Source organism: Vulpes lagopus, chromosome 4 (assembly GCF_018345385.1).
Source record: "Vulpes lagopus strain Blue_001 chromosome 4, ASM1834538v1, whole genome shotgun sequence".
In the NCBI taxonomy this organism is placed as follows: domain Eukaryota; kingdom Metazoa; phylum Chordata; class Mammalia; order Carnivora; family Canidae; genus Vulpes; species Vulpes lagopus.
In genome coordinates this window covers 41,232,483-41,249,246 of record NC_054827.1, presented here as the reverse complement: position 1 = coordinate 41,249,246, position 16,764 = coordinate 41,232,483, and the positions used below count along the sequence as shown (strand labels likewise).

The following is a 16,764-nucleotide window of genomic DNA, read 5'->3' as shown; positions in this document are numbered from 1 at the left end:
CCTCTGCCTCTGCTTGCTGCTCCCCTGTTTGTACTCTCTCTCAAATAATAAGTAAAATATTTTTTAAAGAAAATCTTTAAAAATAAAAGAAAATAGGGAAAATCATAAAAATGTAGAACACATACTAAGATTACCTTACCTCTTTTGTTCTCAATTTTTTGTATTTTTAAAATTTTCTTATCAAGGTAAAAAAAAAAGCCAAAAAATTAATCTTATTTGTGTAGCTTGTGTAACTATCATGTGATTCAGGATAGAGAACATTCCAGGAAGTTCTCCAGTGCCTTTATCAGTGATTTTGTCTCATTTGGTTATTATTCGTATGCGTCCTGCTTTCAGGAGACCCAAAGCAGAAATCCCAACTGTGACCGCAGGTGTGGTTTGCAGCAGAAAGGACCCCCCAGTTCTTGGCAACGACCCATACTCTAAGAGAAGGCCACGGCACTACCCCAAAAAGACAAAGTTTTCACCTTTCAAAAGTGTGCATTTGTATGTTCGAAATTCAAACAAGATTATTTCTATAGATTTTTTTTTTTAAAGCATTCCTTGCTTTCAGGACTTTTTCACTTAACCAACCAGCCGAAAAGCCTCTGTGAAGAGGATTTCTACTGTAGTTGAAATAGTAAAACGAGCTCTACTTTGCAGAATTTTGGCCTCTTTGGACCTTTTCTAGCTATTCCCTCACAGAGGCATTCTTAGTCTACTTGTTCAGTGCGCAACACACTCTAAAAGACCAGCCCCCACTGAGCAGAACATGGGTCATCTTGTGACACGTCTCCACATGGATTCTGTTCCTGGACTAGACCCAGTTCGCTGAGGCCGGTGAGGCCCTTCACTCCATGTACATAGTAGGTCTGTAATGGTAACCTGAAGCCAACTGGGCATTTGTTTCTATTTTTGAGGAGTCGGCACAGACAGGAGCACCTAGATGTGATAGATATCCCCTCCCCTAACCCTGGGTTCAGGAGGAGAAGGGGAAGAAAGACCACAAGCCTTGGAGAGTAGGACTGGGTCCCCGGACAACCCCATCTATCTCTACCAAAGGACATGACGTTCATGATTGCGAGATCAAGGACCAGGCTGGCAGATGGAATCATGCCCCCAAAAGTGATGTCCAAGTCCACAGTACCTGTGAATGTGACCTCATTTGAACATAGGGCTCTCGGCAGATGTGATCAAGTGAAGGGTCTGGATTAAGGGTGGGCCCCAACCTAACAGCTTGTGTCCTCACAAGAGACAGGAGAGAGATTCCGGACACAGGGAGGAGCAGGCCCAGTGCAGAAGCCTGAGGGGGTGTGAGGCCCCAGGCCATGGAGGTTTGGGGACGAGGCCGGCTAGGAGCTAGCCTCGAGGCCTGGACCATCTCTACCTCCCGCTCAGCCTCCAGGAGGAGATTTCCAATGCCCGGGGCTGCCCAGTGGGTCTCTTACCAGTAACTGCAGGAGGATGGAAGGCCCAGGCGCTGAGTGCGGCTGTAGAGCAGAGTCACCCCACCCACCCTGGGGCCCGCGTGGCCACTTCTGTTTGTGGCCACAGTCTGGGCCCGCGGGCCACCCCGGCTCAGCCAAAACTCTCAGAGCCCCAGTTCAGGGGAACATGCCCGAGGGCCCTGAGGACGCCCACTGCTCATGTGCCCCTGCTCTGCTCCTAGTGACTCTGCTCTGCCAGCTGCTGGTCGTCCGCTGGGGTTGTTGAGGTACCGGGGGCCACCCACCTTTGCTGGCCAAGGCCATCAGGAGATGCCCGAGCCCAGAGCCCCTGGCCCCATGTGAGGGTGGGGACGGCTGGCCGGAATCCCAGGATGACCCAAGCAGGGATGAACCAAAGTAACTGAGTCAAGCCTGGTGTCTTTTCTCCCAATTTACCTGCATTTTACAAAGAGCCACTCATCTGAAACCTGGGAGATACCCTAAGAGTCTCTAAGGCTGTTTGTTCAGCCAAACGGCTCCCTGGGCTCACCTGCTCATGGCCTAAGGTCAACGGACTGGTGCCCTTTGCCCCTCCTGACAGCTCAGTGGGCCAGGGCAGCCAGGTCAGGTGCCCTGACCAGGGGGCTCCCCTCCTGATACCTACTCTTGGGAGGACCAGAGGCGGCTTTGAGACTCACCGTTCCCCGGCCAGGTCCTCTGCCCAAAGTCAGACCCCAAGCTCACAGCCTCCACCCCTCTCTGAAGCTGCTAGGCACAGATACCTCGGTGAAGGTTTCGGGGTATGAAATCCTGTTATGCTGCTGGCCTCAAGTCCATTTGTGCATTAAATGTCAGCACGCCGGACGGCTCAGATGCTTTCCAGGGCTTGCAGGTTCCAAGCCTGGCAGGCTGGGGGACGATGACACTGTTTACCTGGATTCCAAGGTTACTGGAAAAGGTTCCTATGTGACAGGTGACATGAGTTCAGCTTGGGGGAATAGGGAAGAAATAGAAGACACCGTTTTGGACCTGATATAACACACGATCTGCTTACAAAGCTGAAATACATACAACCAAAGCCTCTAAAATGAGTTCTAAAGGGATTTTATCTGTAAGTGAAAAAATGACTTCCAGGCTAACTGTGCAAGCCCTGACAATGACGATGAGCTCACCTGGAGGCTAAGAGAGTAATCCTGGAGGCCTTCCTGTAGGAGAGGAGTCTCAAGTCAGGTTTTACAGGATGTGGATTGGTGACCAGGATATTCCACTTAAAAAAAAATATTTTATTTATTCATGAGAAACACAGATAGAGAGAGAGGCAGAGACACAGGCAGAGGGAGAAGCAGGCTCCATGCAGGGAGCCCGACGTGGGACTCGATCCCGGGACTCCAGGATCAGGCCCTGGGCTGAAGGCAGCGCTAAACCGCTGAGCCAACCAGGCTGCCTCCAGGATATTCCAAAATGAGAAGGACTAGCCAATACTCAGAAACAGAGGGATCCCCAGGGGCCTTTTATTCAGAAGTTTTGAGAGAAAACACTGAGAGAGTGGGGAGGAGAGAGACAGAGAGACAGAGATAGAGACAGAGACAGAGAGAGCCTTCTCATTTTGCTTGGGAACCAAGCACTGAGGAAAACAATTTGGAATCTTTTCAGGATCTGCCTTCCTACCTTCTTCCGGCTTCTCCCTAAGTAAATGGTCTGAAACCTGCTGTCACAATGTTTGCAAAGCTCCAGCAGTTCAGGTTGGTTTATTTAATTAGAGTGATGATTTCGGCCTGCCAGCCAGAGTCTGTGAGACCTCAGCCCTGCCGCCCCCGACCGGGCATGGGGCGGGGGGTGGGGAGTGGGGACTTGATCACCCTCCGACCCTGGAGGCTATTTTTATCCTCTTGATCTCAGCGTGATTAGTAAAGGCAATTAAGCAGTCAGATCAAAGCCCAGGGCCACGCAGCCTCTCACATACTCTTTAACAACCCTGGAAGAGCTTACAGAGATGAGCCTAGAAGGAATCAAGCGTGGCCATGAATAAACATCACCTGAAAAATGTTAAGATGACCTTATCGCACCTCTGGAAGAATGTTCTGGAAATCAGGAACAGAGGCACTGGCGGGGCTGGGAGGGAAGGGGGCTTCACTGCATTCTCTGTGCGCCTTTCCTGTGTTGTCCACACGTACACACAACCAGGGAGAAATAAAGCCCTCAATGTCTGTGAAACACCTCGTGCTCCTGCCCTGATTCAGCAGGAGCGGCTGACTGCTTTTCTGAGATAAAAACTGAAGGTGCAGGCACAGGGATCCGGACTCCCCTGTATTTTGTTATGGCCTTTTATTTTTAAATAAAAAGTGTTACATGTTTCCTTTTTTTTTTTTTTTTTTCCTGAGTTTCTGGAACAGGAGGACCAGCCAGTAAGTATTTATAGGCTACAAAACAAATCAGACTAATCAACGTAATCTTGGGCAGGGTGCATAAAGGGTCTCAGAGTGAAGTGCTTCCCTCCCGGGAGGAAAGAAAGGGCCTGGCCTCCGCATCATCACAGGGCCCCAGGAAGGATACTGAGCTGCGCATCCAGGGCCCAGGAAGGGAGGCCCAGGCCAGAACCGCAGCCTCAGGCTGCTTAGCACACGAGCTGCTGAGTGCCCTGCACGCAGCTAAGACAGAGGGAAAAGGTGCTGGGGGTCCAGAAGCAGGCCTGCATTCTCACTGAACACGTCATGGGGAGCAGCTCAAACTGTCCTGGAGGATGACAGAGAAAGGCCACATCTGCTGAGTAGGCGCTGGATGCTGTTCTGGGCAGACGGGCTGACCTGGCCCAGTGTAGACACCTGCCACCTGTCGGGCACTGCCTGCGAGATCATGGGAGAGGGGGGGGGGGGTGCTCAGGCTCTAAGGATCCCATCCTCGGCCACCACCATGTAGCAGGTCCTGGCCAAGCAGAGGGAATGGGTCTGCAGAGCTCGAAGGGAGTCAGAGAGACACAGAGAAGAGCAGAGACAGAGAGACATAAAAGAGGAGACAGAGAAAGAGACACAGAGAGATGGAGATGGCCTCATGCCCTAGGTTCCTAGGGAATTCCCTTCCTCAGGCCAGACTGTCTGCTTATGCCCCCTGGGGAGAGCATCTGTTCTTTTTTTTTTTTTTTTAAGATTTATTTATTTATGATAGACACACACACAGAGAGAGAGAGAGAAGCAGAGACACACACAGGAGGAGGGAGAAGCAGGCTCCATGCTGGGAGCCCGACATGGGACTCGATCCCGGGACTCCAGGATCGCACCCTAGGCCAAAGGCAGGTGCTAAACCGCTGAGCCACCCAGGGATCCCTGCATCTATTCTTTCTAACCAAGGGTACCTCCAGTAAATCCCGAGCTAGAACTAGGGAAATTGCCCGGTGAAGGAGGGTCAGTGCAGGGGCCACAGGGGCACCCCTGTGGGGTGAGGAGCCTGGGCACTCGGGGGACAGATGTGGAGTTCGTTCTGAAGAGTGAAGATGGTGGCCATAAAATGGGTCCTTACACACTTCCAACTACAGGAGCCTAATCCCAGGGCCCTGGGCCTCTCTCTGGAGCCACCTGCCACCCCGTCAGGTCCGTCCAAACATTCCAGCCAGCAACTGAGCACAGACGGGACACCGAGGCACAGGGTTGGGTGCAAAGGGTCCTGAGGATGTCACGTGCAGCGTGGGGACTGTAGTTAACGATACTGTATTGTATGTTTGAAAGTCACTAGGAGGGGGTACCTGGGGGGCTCAGCAGTGGAGTGTCTGTCTTTGTCTCAGGGTGTGATCCCAGGGTCCTGGGCTCAAGTCCCGCATCAGGCTCCCCACAGGGAGCCTGCTTCTCCCTCTGCCTGTGTCTCTGCCTCTTTCTCTCTGTCTCTCATGAATAAATAAATAAAATCTTTAAAAAAGAAAACAAAAGTTGCTAGAATAGATCTTAAAAGTTCTCATCACAAAAATAAAGATCAAATCTGTGACTCTGCAAGGTGATGACTGTGGCCATAATTTTCCGAAACACACATGTACCACATCATCCTGCTATATATCTAAAACTAATACAGTGTCAAGTGCCAATTATAGCTCAATTTAAACAATTAAAAATAAAGCACTACTGCTACTGATGGGGAACAGTGAGAACCGACCCCTGGCTGACCACCGATTTCCCCGCAAGGGAGGGGAGGCCAGGCTAAACTGCCGGGCACCAGGAGGCCCCCACACTCTGTCCAGTACTGATAAGAAATCAGAAAAGGCCTCGACTCTGGCCCTTTGTGGAAACTTGCCCACCTGCCGTCCTGACACCTCTGAACCAGGCTCTCGGCAGGCACAGCCACCTCCTCAGGAGCCAGGCTGTCTAGAGGCCCCGTCCATTCCACTCCTCCCCAGAGTGAGTCTCTTGGTGATTGGACAACCAAACGTCTTCCAACCGCCAAGCTGTGTGAGTCTCACCAGCCACCCACACTTGCTTGTCTTATCACTTACTCACAGAGGAATCCTTTGTCAAGGTCAGTATTGCTGATCTTCATAAAAACAGTTCAACCAGGGACACCTGGGTGGCTTGGTGGTTGAGTGTCTGCCTTCGGCCCAGGGTGTCCCACGGTCGAGTCCCACATCGGGCTCCCTGCATGGAGACTGCTTCTCTTTCTGCCTGTGTCTCTGCCTCTCTCTCTCTCTGTGTCTCTCATGAAAAAATAAATTAAAAAAAAAACCAAAAAAACCAAAAAAACAGTTCAACCAAAAAAAAAAAAAACCACACACACACAAAAAAAACAAAACAGTTCAATCCCAGTGAGGCCAGCAGTACTCTGTGACACCCGCCCCAAATGCCATCAGTCTAACATGTTTTCTCATCAAAGACAGGCAAGATAGCACATGTCAGATAACACAGGGCAGCCTACCACGGACCGTCACAACCATGTGTGGCCACCAGAAAGCCCTGCTCAAGAAGAACATGGAGTTCCACCTAAAGACCCCACAGAGGGAAGTGTTTGGGTCAAGTGTGACACATTCGTTTGTGTAACTGCATAGTCGTTATGAATTATGCTGAGTATGGGTTTTTATTGACACAGGAAACACCATATCACTATCCCTTAAGTGGAGGGGTTAGGAAAAAAAATAGTATCTACACACTAAAGAAAACATGTAGAGTCTGTGAGGGCATATGGGTTGGAGGAAGAGACTCCTTGAGTGTGATCGATCCCCTAACCTCCAAGAGCAGCTAATTCCACCCCAGACCCTGAGCATAGAAACCACCCTGAGGGCCCATTGTTTACGACACAGCACAGTTTCCAAAAGTGGTTCCTTGTCAGCTCATCCCAAGGCTCAGGGACCTGGGAGGTGCCACCATCGTCATCCATCACCTGTCATCAGGGGTCCACGTTGGGGCAGGAGGAGAGGACATGACTGTGTATCCGGAGCTGCCTTTTGAAGGTGCTGGACCAACTCGACTTCCATGTTTCACCGGCCGGGATGGGAAGCAGGGGTCCACATATTGACCACACGCTCCCTCGATGTGGTGCTAGTGGCCAAGCACACACAGCACGAGATGCTGCTGGAGGACCTCACAGGGTGATCCCCACCCCACCCCCCACCTAGAGCTGTCAGGATGCCACTAGTTCTGTGTGTGCTTCTGCACCTGGAGCAGGTCTTTGGGAGCAGCAACAGGCGGGCTGTGGGTCCCCAGCACTGAGGCCGGGGTCACAGGCTCGGACGAGGTCCTAAGCAAAGATAAACTGGCCTCATTCACTGCAAAGTGTGGGATTCCCGGAGGTTGGATGACAGGCAAATCACTGAGGATATCTCCAGAGCCAGGAATTAAACGCTTGACCAGAGGGACCCTCAAAGTGTCATTTCTGGCTGGCCACTGCGGCTGCTTTGGCAGAGCCACGTGATGTTCCTGTCTTAGCAGAAACCCAAATGGCATCACACAAGGTTGCTCCCCCAGGGTCAGCATGATAACCCCCCAAATCATCCACGCCACGATTTCCAGAACCTGTGACTATCTTAGATTACGTGGTAAAAGGGGATTAATGATGCAGATGGAATGAAGGTTGCCAGTCAGGTGACCTCCAGCAGGGACAGGCGTCCCTAAACCGAAAGCCAGAGGCAGAAGAGTTGGAGGAAGACGAGCTGGCTGGAAGGGCCTGGCGGTGGAAGGCCCCGGAGAGGAGGCACCTCCAGGAGCAAAAGGCCAGGAAGCAGAAGCCCTCTGCCCCCCACCCTCCTGGGAGACAGTCCTGCCAACAGCTCGACTTCAGCCCAGGGAGGCCCACATAGGACTTCCGACCTGCATTGTGTGAGGGCACTAAATGTGTGGGAGAACCCAGAGAGCTCCCCTCCCCGGTTTGCCCGCTGCAGGACCAGGTGATGGAGCGGAAGGAAGTGCCCATGTAAGTCCTGCTTTGCTGCCGCACATCCGGGTGTTTCCTCTTTATTTCCAACTTTGGCAAACTATTTGTTTCTTGCCAGTTTTATACCAATGCAGCACAACATAACACTGGTAATGCCACTGAGGGCAGAAACTAGTCCTGCCCACCTGTGCTCTCCGGAGCGGACAGACGGCTGGGTGGTGGCGTCAGTGCACAGGTGGCACCTGTAAACATTTACTGGGGCATCCTAGGCAGCTCAGTCCCGGGAAGCCTTTGAAGTGACCACCCCCCTCATCTGACACGTGCGTAAACAGCCCTAGGGCAGCCGCCAGAGGCAGGTCCCAGCCAACTCAGCCACTGCCCACAGCTCTGGGGCTTTGTCACCTTTAACAACTTACATCTCACTTCTGACCCTTAAAAATTGCCTTTCAAGGGCTTGAAACCACATTTCCTGCCAGATAATTTAGGTAGTGGCCTGGCAAATTTTTACATCTTCAAAAGTGATAACGTCAACGTCTTCAAAAGTGATAAAGCCAACTTCAGAGGGATTGCAACCTGAACTATCACAAATCCTGAAATTGGTCGGGTGTCGGAAGATCGGCCCAGTAAGAATACGTCCGCACGTATAACCCCGAAGCCGTGTCCAGGATATTGTGAGGAGAAGGACTTTCTTGCTCTCCGACACGTTCCCGACTAGAATTCCTCAGCCTGTCAACCAAACGTTTGTCTGACATTCTACCAAATGGAGAACAGAAAAGCCTCCTCCTAGCAGCTTTCGACATTACACGAGGCGGCCTCCGGTTCCTCGGCCTCTGCGGCTAAAACCGTCTCAGGACCGTCACTGCTATTTACATTCAGTGGCTGATTCGCCAATATTTATGCTCTTTCGGTGACCAAGGAAGTGGGAGAGGTTAGCAAGGACTCGGCTCTGGCAGGTCGGCGGGCAGGTTTCACGCTGAGCTCACAGAACAGCAGCCCCGCATGGGCCTCCGTGCGCCTGGACGGGCTCCCGAGAGCAGTCTGGGTGGTGCCAGGCCCGGGTAATTAGAGGGAAGGTCCAAGCCAGTCACGAGGCCTGGGGAGGCAGGTGTCGGCAGACTGGTTTCCCAGCCTCCTCGACCTTCTGGCCTGTTATTTACCTGGAGTAATAGGCCTCACCTGCCCCACGTTCTCAACCTCTTACTCACCAGAGAAATGCATATGAAAGCACACAGCAGCGCCCTAGCACACCCACCAGGACGCCCATGAAAGAAAACCTCAGCTGGGCACCAACACAGCCGGTGCACACACACACCGAAAGTGCTAGTCACGGAGAATGAGCTCTCACTCGAGAAGGCCTGTCCTTGGCAGTTCTTTTACGGTTCACGCCCGTCTCTCTCCTACAATGACTACCCCACGGGGACGACCCCAGGAGGGGCCTGGGTGGCAATGCTCCTGGGCTCGGGCCTACAGCTTTCTGGCAACATTGCTGTCTTGTGAAAACTCCAGAATAAGTGGCAGGAAATAGTAGTTCTGTCCCCTAACCACTGAGCTTCACTTCTCATCATAAAATACTCGTGTGATCTCTAGTTAACGCCTGTGCCCCACAGACGTGGCTATGGAACACTGCTTCCAAAATGTTATTGCTGGTTTGTTGAAAGTTCAACATCCCGGGGGCACCTGGGGCGGGGGTCGGTCTGTTAAGCAGCCAGCCCTTGGTCTCAGCTCAGGTCATGGTCTTGGGGTTATGAGATCCAGCCCCACATCAGGCTCTGTGCTCAGCTTGGAGTCTGCTTGAGATTCTCTCTCATTCCCTCTGCCCATCCTCCCTGCTCATGCTCTCTCTCTCTCTCTCTCTCAGATAAATACATAAAATCTTTAAATAAATGAATAAATAAAATGCAGCATCCAGGGCCTGACACAGAGGTTCTGATGACTCTCTGAGATGCAGTCCAGACAGGGACGTTTTCAGAGACTCCCAGACGCCTCAGATGCAGGCGGTCATCATGCACACCAGAACAATTTGGGGAATAAAGGGACACGGTTAAGAGTTATACTAGGAGGGGACCGACATGCACAAGCTGAGATGTATGGTTACCCCAGGGCAGACCACACTGCTGGAAACACGAGGGAGAAGCGTCGGAGGACCGGCATCGGCTGACCCCCACCCCCCAACCCCCACCCAGCATTCTGACTCACACACATCGTAAACATCAGGAGAGGTTTATAGCAGGCTGAGGATTAAGACAATACGACCAGACATCTGAGTACTGTCCTCTTTCCCATGCATGGAATTATCACCGGTGTGTGAGCTGGCTCTTCTGACAGCCTTATTCTCTCAAGGGTCAGGATCTGTCTCCGTCCTTTTTATTATAAAACTGCTTCTGAGAAGAATCGGAAGCAACCACAAACGTTAGTCATCTTTCATCACTGTAAGCTGGCGTCCCTCCAGTCTCTCTTGTCGACAACTGGATCTACCGTCCATGCTGCCTGCCCTCCTCCGTAAGGGGAGGCCTGGTGTTTGGCGGTCTCTGTGGCCCACCTAGGATAAAGACCCCTCCTGGCCTCTCCTGTGGCGAATGTGGGTGGGTCCAAGTCCAGGTCTGAGATGAAGGTAGAATTGGCCTGTGCACCTGCCAGCAAATGTGCTTCAAGGCTGTAGTCTTCCTCGTAGGAGGAATGTGAACCTCATCACTGGCGCTCCAGTAGCCCTTGTGGGCGTGAGGTGACCTTGGGAATGGAAGCCACACCTTGTGGACAGCGTGCTAAGAGGGAACCTGGTTCCCTGGACCAAGAGGCACCCTTTCTCTGGACATTATGTTTCCAGGCTTCCTGACTCTGAGAGCGACAATTGTGCTGCTATGAGTCGGAGCTCTTCTCCTGCGTGGAAGCTAGCCTTCCCCTTCCTTGCTCGGCCAGTGTTGGGGAGAAGGACAGAACATTGGGGGTGGTGAGGGGAGGAGATGTGCCGGGTGTCCGGCCTTAGCACGTCCTCATACATTCCCTTTTGATGGGAGGCATTGATCATGGATTGTTCATTGGCATCTTTACTACAAGAATGATAACTAGACACAGGAGCACTTGAAGGGCTAAAGCTTTTCCAAATACATCTCACTCGTTTCTCCTGACGGCTCTGTGAGGTGCACAAGGTGGTTACTATTAACGTAACTGCAAACAGGGAAGGAGACGCCAGGCCGGAGAAGCGGCTCATTCAGCCTCTCTGGGGTCCCCCCCGTTCAGCAGCCCCCACCCACCCTGGAGAACACAAGACCATCTCTAGCACCTCGCTCTCCTGTGGCTCTAGCGATGCCGGCCTACGGCCGCGTCTGCCACAAGGGTGGCTCCCATGGTCATGCCAGCCTTGCCATCGTCTCCCCAATCCCTGAAATTGCAGCTCTGCTTCCACCTTGTCTGACTCAGAGCTGTCTCTCTGATTACAGGCCCCCAGTGGCCCCCTCCCCAGGCTCACTCAATGGTGGGGCAGGGCCTCAAAAGGTTAAAAATAGAAACTGGCGGACGACCCTGAGACCCCACTGCTGGGGCCACACCAAAGGGAATGGGAAGCAAGGTCTGGAGGAGGTAGGTGCCCACCTGCATCTGTGCAGCATCGCTGACAGAAGCCAGGAGTGGTGGGCAAGCTGAGCGCCCATCAGTGAAGGAGCAGAGATGCAAAACCTGCTAAATTCCCACAATGGGCCTTAAAAAGGAAGACATCCTGACACCTGCTACACCAGGGATGAACCTTGAGAGCACTGTACTCAGTGAAATAATCCAGACACAGAGAGGCAAACCTCCCATGATTCCACTTACACGAGGTCCCTGGAGTCATCCCGTTCATAGAGACAGAGAGCAGAGGGTGGGCACAGGGCCCAGTCTCACCTCACGTGTCCCCGCCACCCAGAACAAGGGCTGCTAAGGAAGCGGGTGGAGGAGGGAGGGGAGCCGACAACTGCCCACCATCATTGCTATTCTCTTGCTGGGTAAGTTACAGACCAACGGCGCCAACCTAAGGGCCGTGGAGGGGCCAAATTTCCAAGAGGATGGCTCTTCCTCATGCGACTTAAAAGAAACATAATAGCTTCAGAGACCTCGCGTCTTAAAACTTAAAAGCCAATCTTGGTAATGGTGTTAAGAAAGCATGTTAGCTTATAAGCTGAGGCTTGGACAACAAGACTCTGACTTAAAAGATCTTGGGGCAGAGCGTGTTTTTGAAGAAGTTAAAAGCGGATGATGCTGCTGATACATCAGGGTGCGTGGAACGAGCCTTTGTTGAGTGACTGGGCAGCGCAGGGGCCCCAGGCTGCAGAGGGCGGGCTCCAGACGCTTGGCACAGAAGGTGTCCTGGTGAAGGTAAAAGGCTCTTGTTCTTTCTGCAAACGTCTGCTGTGTCCCCAGCATCCTTTGAGGAATCTGGGTGCTCACCAGCCGTGGAGGTGATACCCTCGCTCACCAAGACTTGGAGTTTGTGGAGGAAGTGAGAAAATGAAAATAGAGTTAGTGAAACCACACAGTACAAGCACAGGTGCGACCTAATTTTGTGAAAGCAAACCGAAGCCAGGTGAGTGGAGGTGTGGGGAGAAGCCCCCTGAAGGAGCAGACATCTGGGCTAGAGTGCGGCATGGAGAAGCACTTTCAGAAGCAGGAAAGGGGATCCCAGTGAGGAGACAGCGAGGAAGGCTATAGGAGAGGGGCAGTGGGCTTTAGGACACGTCCCAGGGCAAGGCCGTGGGCTCAGGGCAGGACAGCGTGTGTGGGGTCTGACATGTGCTTCCAAAGCCCACCCAGCCTGCTTTGTGCAAACTGGAGGGCCAGGGAGGGCTAAGGAAGGCCGACAGTGACCAGGGAGAGTCTGGAATGTTCTGGAAGAAAGAGCCAGTCTTGCTGACCAGTTTGATGTGCGGGGTAAGGAGAAGGCACAGCCCTGGTGGCTCTCTGGGTGAGCGACTGCACAAAAGGGGGGTGTCGTCCACTTAGGCTTGAAGACCTAGAGAAGGTGTGGATTGGGGGAGACCCCAGCCTCTGTGCAGCTGTGAGGTCACTGCCCTTCGGGGCCCAATGCCCAGTGGCCGCATTAGGGGAGGCTGGAGTCCAGGCCGCATGGGGGCCTCACAACAGGGCTCCAGGGGAGGGCAGACCCTTTGCAGGAAGGGAGCTGGTGGTGATGTGGCCTTGCAGGCTGGGGCGCTCAGCCCGGTGCCTGGGGCAAAGGGGTCAGAAGCTGGCTCACTCAGAAAGGACACAGGAGATTGCTGGCAAGTAGAGGGAAGACAGGCACCCCAGGTGACAGGAAACGGTGCACAGGGTGAGGCAGGAAGACCCTCCCCGGGGAGTGGAGCAGGGCCAGTGAGGGCAGGGTGAGGAGGAAGGAGGGAGAGACCTGGGCAGCCAGGAGCCCCGAGGCCAGAGTCCTTGCTCCTCGTTCTAACTGACCCTAGAAAATGGTGGATTTCTTCCCTTTTTAAAAGATCTCTACTCCTACATTCGACTCATAAAGAACTCACACAGAACCCAAGACGAGGGCTCTTGAACACGCAGACACCCACAACCCAGCAGCTTGGGCACGTGTGATGCTGGAGCCCTGTGAGGACACTTACCTCAGCCGGGGACACTGCCCAGGCCTAGGCTCTGGGCTTGGGGCCCCCACTTCTGGTCCCGCTCTGCCGTGCGATGTTGGCCCAGCTTCTCACCCACACTGTGCTTCAGAGTCCCCTCTGTGGGCGACACCCAGACCCAAGATTAAGAGAAAGAGCCCATGAAAGCATGTACTGGTGTGTGAAGCACAGCGTGTAACCCACCTCAGCCATCAGCATGACCCCATGGGATCACTGCCCTTGTGACCAAGACTGCCCAGCCCTTGCCTTCCTCATCCTTGGAGTTTGATCCTCGAGAGCTGCTCTTGTTCTGGCAGAAAAAGGATAGACTGGAGAGTGAACCACCCCATCCAGCCACAGGCAACGGGCTCTCACCCTGCACAGGGTTCCCGTCCATCCGCCCGCCTGACACGCTCTGTGGCCGCTGTCCACACAGCACAGGAAGACTCGGCGTGGCTCTGGTGCTGGCAGGGCACACAGCCTCTCTGCAACCCTTTGCAAGGAACGAGGCCCACCGCCGGCGTGGACCTCTGAGCTGTGCTTACTCACGACGAGTCACGGTGTGCCAATTCAACTTATATCAACGGTTTTAACGAAAAGCAGGTGGGAGATTTCAGGGAACTCAGGGGCTCTGGAAGGTCAAACGCAGGCCCTTTTGCCTGCACAGGTGACCCCCCACCCCCAGCCAGAGGGTGTTGGGAAACAGAAGGGTTCTCGCAGCCCTGCCCTGCCCAGGGCTTCTGGGCTCTCCCTGCCTCTCCCTCTTCAACTCGAGATCAGAAAATGACGAATTTCTTCCCAAGACTCTGCATCCATCCCAGCCAGCCTGAGACCAGCCTCCCTTGGAACCAGTTCCCCCTTGGAACACTTCCTCCCAGCCCAGGCCAACCATGTCCTGTGTCCTCAGGGCCTGGACTTACCAACCTGAGGGACAAGCCCAGGGGGTGGGGAGGAGGAAGGCCTGGCTTCTGTCCCTGTGCATCAGAGGCCCTTTCTGTCCTCTGACCTGTCTCCGCATCTGCGAAGTGTCCCTTCCCAGCGTTGTGTCCTGGAATGTCATGATCTGAATGACAGTCGCATCAGCCCCTAGGAGAGACTGATGAGGATGGTCCCAGTGCCCCATCAATGACTCGGGTAGACACCGTGGTTCACAGCTCAATGCCCGTCCTACTCCTCTTTCACCAGCAATGACATTTAGGGCACTGATCTGATGTGTAGGGTTGAGTCCCTTCTTTTCCACTCATGATTGGTCAGGATTCCAGACCCACAGCCATAGGCACTGACAACAGGGATCCAGGGTGAGTCGAGAATGCACAAGGAGCTTGCTGAGGCCTCTAAGCCCAGAAGGTAACTGACCCAGACCCTCTCCAATGATGGGGACCCAGCCTCCCAGAGATGTTGAGGCTGGGCAGCCAGTGGAGAGCAGACGGGCCAGGTCCTGGATGATGGGATGGGGCTTATCTGCTTGATAAGCCAAGCCTGGGCCCACTCGGTGTCTGAACCCTAGTTCTGCAGGCTCGCGTGTTCCTGTCCATTTAAGCCAGTTGAGCTTGGCTCTGATGGGGCTTACAGTGGTATCTTCCTTTGAATTTCCTCCAAGCTTGGCCCAGACACCACACAATGTTCCCACGTGAGGATTCCCACAAGAACAAGCGCTCAGAGGGTATGCTTGGTGCCTTAGTGAATATCCACCAGCACCTTTCGTGTGCTGGATGTGAGGCTGACACTTTCCATGATCTCTTTGCATTGCTCTTAGAGTGCCATCACAAGGCACTGCAGACCAGGGGACCTTGAACTACAGAAACTTATGTCCTCACGTCTTGGAGGCCAAGAGTCTGAAGTCATGGCGTGGGCAGGGCTGGCTCCTCCTGGGGCTGCTCTCCCTGGTGTGTGGACACCTGTCCTCTCCCCAGGTCCTTACACGGTCATCCCCTTGTGTGTGCCTGTGTCCTGACCCCTTCCTCTTATAAGGACACTGGTCAGATTGGACCAGGACCCCTCTCCTGACCCTGCGGAACGTTCCAGTTTGACTCTCCAGTGCTCAAAGAGGATGCAACTTGCCTAAATTCCTATGGCCAGAAGTGGCCACCCCAGGAGCCCCACACACCTCTTCCCTCCAGAGCTGCCAAAGGCCACGTCCCAGCAGAACCCCAAACCTGCTGCCTAAAACACCCTCGTGAACTCTGTGGGCTGTGCAGCGTGCAAGGCACAAAATACAACCAAGGCTGGGTGTGGCCCCTTTCCCTGTGCATGTTCACAGCGTCATTGGGATGTTGATCTAATAGCCAGGGCTTAACAGGAACACTCTCACTCCTCACCTGCAGCACATGCCTCCTCTTCTGGGAAACAACTCAACTGCTTGGCTCAAGAGAGCCTAGAGATCCCTGGTCCACCTCTGGGAGTAGCTGGTTGGCCAGAGCTGGACGCCTGTCCCAACGGCCAGCTGTTGCTCCTCGTCCGCTGGGCATGAGTCACTGGCCTGACCCAGGCTGGACCAACCGGAGCCCTCCCCCAGTGTGGAAATTCATCACACAGGGAGCCAGGCTCCACTCCACCCTGGCAGCAAAGTAGGGAGGTGGTGGGAGGGGCAGGACAGCCAGCGGCCTTGTTTCCTTCCGCCTAGGAAAGGCAAACTGAGCGAGTCAGGCCAAGCATAGGGAGAGGTGCCATGAAGGCAGAGACTGGTGGGGAGAGAGCTCTTACAATCCTAGGACTTCATTCCTCTTGTCCCTGAAGGCACCTGCCCCCTACCTTTCCTGGACTTGCATTTCCACGAACTCCTCAAAGGTGCAGACTCTGATGACTACCATGCTCTCCAGCAAGGGTACTGTGGTCTGGAGGGACGCTGCGCCCATGGTCAGAGGTGCACACTCCAGGCCACCTGCCAGCTGGGACGTGGGCAATCATGGTCAGACACTGCGGGGCTCCTGGTACCGGGGTCCTTGCCCCTCTTAAGGGGTTAGATTGTGTCCCTCCCCCCGCCAAAAAATGCCTGTATCAAAGTCCAAACTTCCAGAACCTCAGAGTGAGCTTATTTGGAATTGGGGCCACTGAAGATGTGATTGGTTACCGTGAGGTCATAGTAGGGTCGGGGGTTCCTAATGCAAAATGACTGGCTGCTTACAAAAGGAGAAAGAGAAAGGGTTACACACGGAGGGCAGGTCACGTGAAGACCGGGAGAACACCACTGACAAGCCCAGGAGCTCCGGGAGCCGGGAGCCAGGCCTGCAACAACTCGCTCACCGACTTCCAGCTTCCAAAACTGAGAGATAATAACTCATGGGGTTCAAGCCACTCTACCTGCGGCAGTTTGTTAAGTGGGCCCTGGCAAAGATACGGTGCCCATGCCCAGCGTCCCAGGCCTAGGGGCCGTGGTCTCGTCCACAGTAGGGTCTAAGAGGCTGGGGAAAACCTCTCCCCCATCGTGG

At 53.8% G+C, this 16,764-nt stretch overlaps 1 long non-coding RNA gene across 1 annotated transcript; it reads right to left on the bottom strand.

The window, feature by feature from the left end:
* Positions 1–11,933: 11,933 nt before the first annotated feature.
* Positions 11,934–16,299, bottom strand: LOC121489645. The gene is made up of 3 exons (XR_005987381.1): positions 16,088–16,299; positions 13,340–13,456; positions 11,934–12,200 (listed from the first exon to the last, which is right to left on the bottom strand). It is a non-coding gene; the product is annotated as an uncharacterized LOC121489645 (long non-coding RNA).
* Positions 16,300–16,764: the final 465 nt, after the last annotated feature.